This window comes from Hibiscus syriacus, unplaced genomic scaffold (assembly GCF_006381635.1).
Source record: "Hibiscus syriacus cultivar Baekdansim isolate YM2019G1 unplaced genomic scaffold, ASM638163v2 tig00004111_pilon, whole genome shotgun sequence".
NCBI classification, from domain to species: Eukaryota; Viridiplantae; Streptophyta; class Magnoliopsida; order Malvales; family Malvaceae; genus Hibiscus; species Hibiscus syriacus.
Window position 1 is genome coordinate 1 of NW_024062000.1, and position 9,616 is coordinate 9,616.

Sequence of the window (9,616 nt, forward strand, 5' to 3'; positions counted from 1 at the left end):
TTACCAGGGAATAGGATTGGAATGTTGTATTTTGTGTTTGGTTGGTTGCAGAAAATATATTACCGTATTTGGTTAAAAGAATAAAAGATTATTGGAATGTATATTGACCAAATTGTCCTTATTATATATTTAGTTTTTTAACAGTTAAAAATTTTATTATTTTATTTAAAAAATTTAAATTCATAAAATTTATATAATTGTTTTACAAATTAAAAATATAATAAGGTTTAATGAAAGGGTAAAATTTATTTTACCCCTGAACTTCATATAAATTTTAATTATAGATTTTTTTTGTAAATCTAAATAGTTTTAAAGATAAATTTGTAATTTAACCTTCGTAGAATTTTATTATTTAATGACAGAATAATGATTTTTTGTAAGAAAAAAATTAAGGCATTTAGTCCAAAACGCCGGTAATCCAATATACCTAAGAAAATGGAGGAAATGACATTCCCGGTAATATACCCAAAAAATATACTATGATAATGTAAGATTAACGGGAATGACATTCCGACCAACCAAACGGGAAATGTGGATTCCATTCCCATAAGAATCTCACATTCCCCCAACCAAACACACCCTTAGAGGATGTTGGTTCAAGAATTGTGGGATTCCCATGGGATGGGAATCCCAATTCCCATGTTTGGTTGGCGGGAATCTCATTCCCGGTAATTTTTTTATTACAAATAGTAGATTTTTTGGAGTATATTACCGGAAATGTTATTACCTCCCTTCACTTAGGTATTGTAACATTACCTGCGTTTTGGACTAAATGCCCTTAAATTTTTATTTTTTTTTCAAAAATATCATTCTTCTGTCATTGAATAATAAAAATTATACGAAGGTAAATTACAAATTTATCCTTATTAAATTATTATAGATTTACAAAAAAAAAGTCTATAATTAAAATTTTATATGAAGTTCAGGAGTTAAAAAAATTACCCTTTCATTAAACTTTTTTTATATTTTTAATTTTGTAAAAAAATTATATAATATTATGAATTTAATTTTTTAAAGAAAATATATAAATTTTATAATTTTTAATATTATACAAATATAATAAGGACAATTTGGTCAAATACATTCTAATAATCTTTTATTCCTTTAACCAAATACGGTAATCTTACATTCCTGCTAAACCAATCAAACACAAAATACAACATTCCTAGTAATCCATTCCCTGGTAATCTTTTATTCCCACTGATAATCTTACATTCGTGAACCAAACACACCCTTAAGGTATATTTCTATTATCGTTTAGTGCGTTTCCTTTGGCGTTGGATAATAATTTTATTAAATTTAAAATTAAAATTTATAAATAAAGGGAACTTCTTATCTATATATTTTTATCAATAATATTCAAATTCAAATATTTATTATTCCGTCTAAAAGATATTGAACTGAAATGAGTAGGGATATTCCTTTTATAATTTTTAATATTATACAAATATATAAGGACAATTTGGTCAAATATACATTCTAATAATCTTTTATTCCTTTAACCAAATACGGTAATCTTACTTCCTGCTAAACCAATCAAACACAAAATACAACATTCCAGTAATCCTATTCTCTGGTAATCTTTTATTCTCACTGATAATCTTACATTCCGTGAACCAAACGCACTCTTAAGTGATTTTTTTGTTTATAACTGATTTAATTTATTGCCAATTGTATTATAAATATTAAAAAATAATTAAAAACACATAATAGTGGATTACATAATGAATCGAATAATAATACATGAAAACTGTGGAATCATAGGATTACTGTCTGCAATGACTGCGACATGTCGGACATAGGAGACCATGTGACATCAATTTTTACACAAGTAATGTAATTCTCAAGCAACTATAAAACTATACTTAAATGGGATTACTCCATTTATAGTACCTTCCAAACTTTGAAGTTCAATTTAGTCCTTTAATCTTTTGACTAAACTATATAATTGCATTTTAGCCCTTCTAGATTTTACTAATTCAATTTAAATCATTTTAATATAACTGTTTTAGTTTTGATCCCAAAATTTCATAATATTATCTCAAACCTTAAAATTTCCGACTTCACCCTGTGAAGCTTTCTTTTACAAATTAGCCCTGATTTGAGGTATCTTGTTGGTTTTGTAATAAATTCTAAAATTGCAGATGAAAGGACAAAATTAACATCGAACATCGACCACATCTAACGAAAAATATAGTCCCCTACCTCTCATACTTTACTTTAGTGGTTTAAATATCATTTTTGTTATTCATTTTAGTCTAATTTTATGAGGGTTAATGTACCTTTTGACCATTGCCTTTGTCGTTGAATGGAAATTTAGCCCCCTCGCCCTTTTTAGATGAAATTTAGCCCGTAACCAATTTGACAAAAGTGTAAACTTTGAGGGCTTCTTCCAACTTGAATTCTGCTCGACTCGATTACAACCAATGGTCACAAATCCAGCTCGACTTTTATAACGGAAAAGACTTAAACTCTTGTCGGATCCAACACATGGAAATTGATAATCACAAATGATTCATAGTAAACATCAATTAAACTTTCTTAATCTCAAGTTTGAGTTTCAGTAATAACAACAAAGGTATGGACAGGTAAGGTTGAAATGATGATTCAACTATAAAAGTGTGATTATTAGTTAAAATATTGAATGCTGGAGTGATATTTCCACTGTTCAAACCAAAACCAAGTATGAAACAAAGAGGCATTCAGTCGATTCACTCAGATCGGTTCGGACTCGTATGTCGAAAATGACTGAACCCTCATCATCTGAAACTTTGAAGATCAAAGCAAGGTCCTATTTGGGTGCAAATAGAGTAGCCAAACCTTGATCCACAGTTATTGTAACTTATTGTAGGTCATAAGAGTTTTTTGATCACCCATGTATGTTCCATTTCCCCTCGCGATGACTTCACCGTCTGAGTCTATGATCCCTTCCTTCGTTGGATCATCGACTCGAGCACCAGGCTCCAACAAGAATGCCTTCACCTGTAGTTGTAGTCATAGAAAGGAACGTGGATGGACTTGTTACTATAGCGATGAAATACAACCATTATCTCTGCTACCTTCTGTAGAAGAAAGTTGTATGACCAAACCAGTTTAATTGTTATCGTTGGGAACTCACCTTAATGTAAGTAATGTGTGGCGATTTGATGTAATTCCCATCGTTCATATTTGACATTAATGACAGCAAGGCTAATTTTGGCACATCCTTAAGCATAATCAAGTCCAAATATCCATCCGAAAACTGCAGGTTGTAACCAAAAAAAGGAACAGAAAGGGAAAAATGAGAAACACAAATCAATCTGAAATGTTGGAACTTATATTGTAATTAAACATAACAGAAATAAATTGCATAAAACTTGGCATGGCTGCAATAGCTTTATACAAATCAAAAAGTGGTAGAGGAGAGAAGGTTCCGACGGATCTGGCTCTGCACATTCTATATAATAGATATTCCTGAATTTGAAACCTTAGAGCTTTCTAAAACCAGGAAAGAAACAAGAAAATAAGGTTTCTCCGGATCAGAGGGCTTCTACATGTAATCGGGCAGCTAGAAGTTTCATATGCTGTACATTATAGAAAACTGAAAATTCAATAGCTTTGTGTTGCGTAGTATGCTAATGTATACTCCGTAAAGAAGGTTCGCATAAGGCAGAGCAAAAGAAACTCAGCTGTATCTTTTCTTTAGATTTTCTTATCAATCCAGAGGCATTTGGAGAAACTGAAATGAACTATTAGAATATCTACAGATAATCTAATAAATTACTACATTAAGTGGTGAGTGCAAAATAAACCTTTGCATCGGGTGCAGCCATGATATCTTCGCCACCCCACGGAACATTATGGAGCCAGATTGAAACAAATGGTCCCTAATAGTCCTCCAACGCATGTTCTCCAACTTAACACCAGACCCAAGGTAGCCGTGCTGTTCAGTTTTCAAAGACAACTCTTGAGTTTGGCTTTCTTCTGGTAGATTCACCATGATAACTCGTGGGCTCCCCATAGTCTTCAAAGCCAGGAGCAGGCACAAAACTAATACGTCCATTGTAGTGCCTCAAACAGAATACACGTTGAACAGCCTATACAGAAACACAGACTAATCCCATTACGAAATCTCAATCATATAAGGATCCATACAAATTATGCCCTAATTGTGGTGCAAAAGCTATGGCGTAGGTGCAGAACAATAAACCAGATAACATGAAGGGGACATACATAGAAATCAATACGGGCACTCCCCATCCACCTATATTTTTCAGATTCAATATCTATATCTGCTATCAGACCTGAAATAAAAGAAAATCCATGTAAAAAACTGCAATATTTTTAAAGAAAATCCATACATCATCAAACTTATTGCGAAGAAAACAGATCCACATGGAAGGTAGAGAATAAATACACTCCAAACATACAATCTAAAGTGGACGAATTTACATACCCCATGCAAGCATCAAGACACTAAAAAATCTTGTCTTCCCTTGTGAAATAGTAGCTACATCAAGCGAGCGTTTATAACCTGCAAGGAGTAAAATGTTAAGCCAAGAACTTCTTTACTCAAATACTGTTGAGCTAATCTCAATGAAATCATAGACATCCTTGTTAACCTCGAATAACAGTGAGAATGGCGTTAGAAGCACTGCACGGTTCGCCAGCTGCATGCAGCAAAGACTTAACCATGCCATTTCCAGTTCCTACAGCCACAACATTTACTATCAGATCAACACTGCGAAAAAAGTCATTGCCTCAAGTGTAATTAAGCAGGGAAAGAAAATCAAAACAATCTGCAATCCTAATGAGGAGCCAACGAATACTTAAAGCAACAAATTGAGTATTAGTATCCCGATACAAGACAATCAAAATATACAGACAAGCAAATATCTTATATGTGCCAATACATTAAACCTGCAAATCATTGGAAGAAGGGCCTACAAATTGTAAATTCCATAGGTCTTGGTTCAACCAGCATCATAAATATTAAGGGTTCCAAAAATCAAGAAATTCAAAACTCAACCAAAAGATGAATTTACATTCACAAATAATATGTTTAAGAAATCTTAATTTATACTAACATGATGATACAGAGAAAACGAACCTGCAGGGATCAATCCAATAGGCATCTTTATTGCAGCACTCCAATCTTCTCTTTCAAGAAGTCCATTCACCACCTACTAAAAAGTTGCAATAAATGCTGAGATAAATAAAATCAAAGCCACAAAAGTTCACAATAATGCAAATATTCAAACATGATAATTCAAAACTAACCTCAACAAGAATTCCATCTCCACTAACACACACAATACCATCATATTTTGATAAATCCATGGTTTTGGCAACTTCTTTTGCATGTAGTTGATGCTTAGTTTCTGAGAAATTCATGTGGTTGTCAAAATCAATATACAGCGAACCTATATTGCTCGCACTCGAGTCCAATAACATAACAGTGAACTACAATTTGCTAGATTCAATAATGAAGTTGAAAGGGGGGGAAATACATGGAACCCGAACCTATGAGAGTGATATGGATGTCAGCATCTTCAAGGTACGGTTTTACATCTTCTGAGAAAATTTTAGTGGCGGATTTCTTCCCTCCAAATGGGTTAACAAATATTAATAGTCTCTTTGGCCGTCCTGTATTGAAATTTTTAAATAAAAATTTATGAACAACGATTACAATTAACAAATTTGAAGGAAAAACAAAAAAGCTTTGTTTTCTATACCTAGAGAATCAATGTAATCACGAAGTTTCTGAGACCAGAGTGTGAGGGAATCTTGTGATTGAGGCTCAAACACGAAGCTCTGTCTAACCAAATCTCCGCTGCTCCCGAAACAGCAGATTCTGTCTCTCTTCTCCACGACGGTCTTCAGCCGGATCCTCGAACCTTCCAAAGCGAATCCGATAACCTCCTTCTCCACCGTCAAGCACTGTTGACGTTGACCTTTGAACAGGAGCTTGCCATCGCCGGTGAACGTGAGCGGAACTGAGGCTCCGTCGAACAGGACTAGGTCCGATAGTATAGGGTGGAGGTTATCGGGCTGACCGCTTTGATCCATAGAATTGACCGGTTTGAAAAAAGTTTGGCGTTATTGCAGGACTGGTTGCTGCCTGCTATTTGTAAGAAGGGAGGATGGTGGCGGCGGCTTTTTGGCTCCGGTTTGAAATGGTGAACCGGTTTAATACGCCGTCCTTTGTTTGCCTCGCTTTTTACGTCAAAGTTTGTTTTGGTCGTTTCTTTTCCTTCTGATTTGTAGTTGTATTAAACCCGCTCTCACGCGCTACTCAATTCTTTGCGATATAATATTTCATCTCTCTATTTGAATCAATAATTCAAATTAGATTACAACCGAGTTTAAAGTCATGTTTTTATATTAATACCTTAAAACTGTTTTTATCTATTTAAAATGTAAAATTCCGTTATCAACCCTCCTTATCTGTCTAAATTGTTAAATTAAATCATTTTTAAGTCTATATGTTATTTTTAAAAATTCTGTTCGAGTCAAACATTTAAACATTGTATTAGGTTGAAATTTTGTTAAATATTTAACAGAGTTTATATTTAAGTCATTATGTAATTTCAAAACAATTAATAGGTAAACTACCTTAAAATTACTTACAAAATATATCGAATCTGGAAAAAGAGTAAACACTTAGCCACAACCCACAAGTTGGACTAAGAATTTATTAAAATTATACCAAAACTTTTTTTAAAAGGGGGAAAAGTTTTGTATAAATAGTATGGTTCAAATACAAAACGAGAAAAAAAAGTATCGTTAAAAAATCTCTCTAATCTTAGATAGAGAAAAAAGAGTGTGTCATGTTATGTCGAAATAATAATATAAACAATTACAATCACAAATCTGTATAAATCCCGAGAACGTCTCACGTGCGGCAGCCTTAATATACAGCTAAGGAAATGCGTTACTGATTTTGTTATTACTTTTTTTTAACAAAACTGGTAAAAAGTTACTAACATTATTATTTCTAACGATTTTGTTATTATTGGACGTTTTACCGATTTTATTAACATATCCGGTAAAGTACCTAAAATATTATTTTTTTTCTACCGGTTTTGTTATTATTGGACATTTTACCGGAAATGTTAAAAAATATTAATGTTTTAGACAGAAATAATAATGTTTTATATAATTTTTTATTGAAAAACAATAATAAAACTTGTAACGTTTTTTCTTAGTTGTATGTACAAATTCCCTATAAAACCCAATGATCAGAGTGAAATTTCCACTAACCCGCCCACTACAATGAGTAAAACAAGACAGCTCAAGAAAATCACTGCAGCAAGTCCACCCACCTCAACTTCCAACCCCGCTGCCATAAACAGACCAAGCAGCTCACGAGAGCTGCTGCACCATGGACGAAAAGGAATGCATCTAGACTAAAACTCACCATAGCTGCAACAAGCGGTGCCCAGAACAACTCCAAGACAGCAGCCCCGTTAACCACACGGACCAAAACAGAGAGCCAGTAACACCCTGCGCCTACTGCAAAGCTTGGCAGCAACGAAACACCCCAAGCAGCTCACTAAAAGCCCCAAAATGTAAACAATCTACAGCAAAGCACACGTGCTATCCAGAGCAAGGAAACCATACATCTAACAGAACCATCCACCAAAACAACTACCTGGATCAGTAAGCAAGCCAAAACGAATAACCCAAACATTCAAGCATCAACAGACAGCCACAACCGAGCAACAGCTACAATATTATACCCAGAATAAAACTCAACTGAATAGAGGCCCAGGGAACTGGATTCCCCGCAAAACCATCCACACCACAACGAGCCAGGACACACGCTGCAAATACAAAACTAACACACTAACAAACAAACCAGTAAAGGCGGACAGCGCAAGAAAAACAAAACCTGCAGCTACATATTGCCAATAGCATTCCGAACCCTGCAAAAATCAAGCACCAAGGGGGTGGAGAGGGGCCATTTGCATTTACACCAAAAACCTATACTTAATAAGGCCATATCAAATAACTGTGCATCATTGTAACATTTATTGTTGAAGACCATCTCATTTCTACCGAGCCAAATAGACCACAACAGACCAAAGAGAGCCATGAGCCAAATGGGTTTAGCAGCAGCCTTGATTTTCATGTCGTACCAACTCAATACCAAGCCTAAGGCCGCTTAATTCGTGTTGAATTTTGAGTTTAAATACATAATAAATCTTTATATTTTTTTAAATATTCTAATAGTTTGACCCCTGTCAATATTTAGTTCTGGATTCGTCCCTGACTATGACTACATAATTAATATTTTTGTAACAGTCTCAAGTTTAAATAACTGCATCCGTAAGTATGTAAAAATCTTGAGTTTAAATAATTGTATTTGTATAATATATTGTTAATGATTTAAAAAAATTAAAACTCAAAAGTTATATAAACTAAATTAACAAAATTAGAATACAATTACAAATCTTCAACTTATACATAGTAAAAAAACCTAATATGAAAATAACATGATTTAACTGTTTTAAAAAGGGATAAATCAACTTTTTTATCTTTAAAATTTACAATTTCTCTCAATTTAGTACATAAACTTTGCTTTGGTCTATATTAATATATGAACTTGATATTTTTCCATTTTAATATTTTTTTATGGCGTAGTACTCTCAAATTATAGTACACTCATAATGTCACATCATTAAAATGACTGAAAATAAATTTAAAATCTAATTTCAATGATCAATATGGACCAAAATATTCAGGGATTAAAATTGAAAAAGTTGTCAAAGTTTAGGGACTATTTTTTTATCCTTTTTAAAAAGTATGAACAAATAGACGAAATGTATATATAAAAAGAAAAAGAAAAGGAGCGTGGAGCGTGGCAGAGATGATGAGAGGACTACGAAACTATTGCACGGCCCTAAGATGCGCGGAGTGTTGAGCTGTGCGAATCTCCTTGCGTTAAACCTAACTTTACTTGGATCTTTGTTAATGACATTTGTAGGGTTCCCACGCTCCATTAAAGCACGTGTTCACGACAGTCTTTGAAAATTGGTCAACCCTCAATTCTATTTTTTTTGGAAAATATCCAATATTTTATTGAGTAGTTCATGGTTTGGAACTGAAAATTATGCCACAATAATTGATTTAAGGTTACGGTCCAATAATATAAAATAGCGTAAATTACACCGGTAGTCCCTGATGTACTCTTTTTTTAGTTTAACCAACGAAAAATATCTAAATATTTTTATTAATCCTTAATTTAAAGACACTGACTTGATTTTTCTTTGTCCTTCAATAGTTACGTACATTCCTTCCACATAAAAGTCGAGACATCCAAAATACCAACAAAAACCCCTATACAAGAAGAAGAAGAATTTTTAGGTAAATTACCTATTTAGTTATCAAATACCGAATAAAATATTTTATGAGTTTCATCATTAATATTTTATTTTACTGTCAATCAAGTTATTTGTAGTTAATGGGTTAACATAATTATAAAATGATTGTTTTCAAATTTGTAGATTTAGAGGGTCAAATTTATTTATTTAGAATTATGATCAAATTGATAAAAATATATAAATAATAAGGATTGAATATAATTATATAAATTTAAAAACTACCATATCAATAATTATTAATCAATTAACGG

General features: G+C 32.9%; 1 pseudogene; it reads right to left on the reverse strand.

The window, feature by feature from the left end:
* Positions 1-2,612: 2,612 nt before the first annotated feature.
* LOC120190763 lies at positions 2,613-6,093 on the reverse strand (annotated as a pseudogene).
* Positions 6,094-9,616: the final 3,523 nt, after the last annotated feature.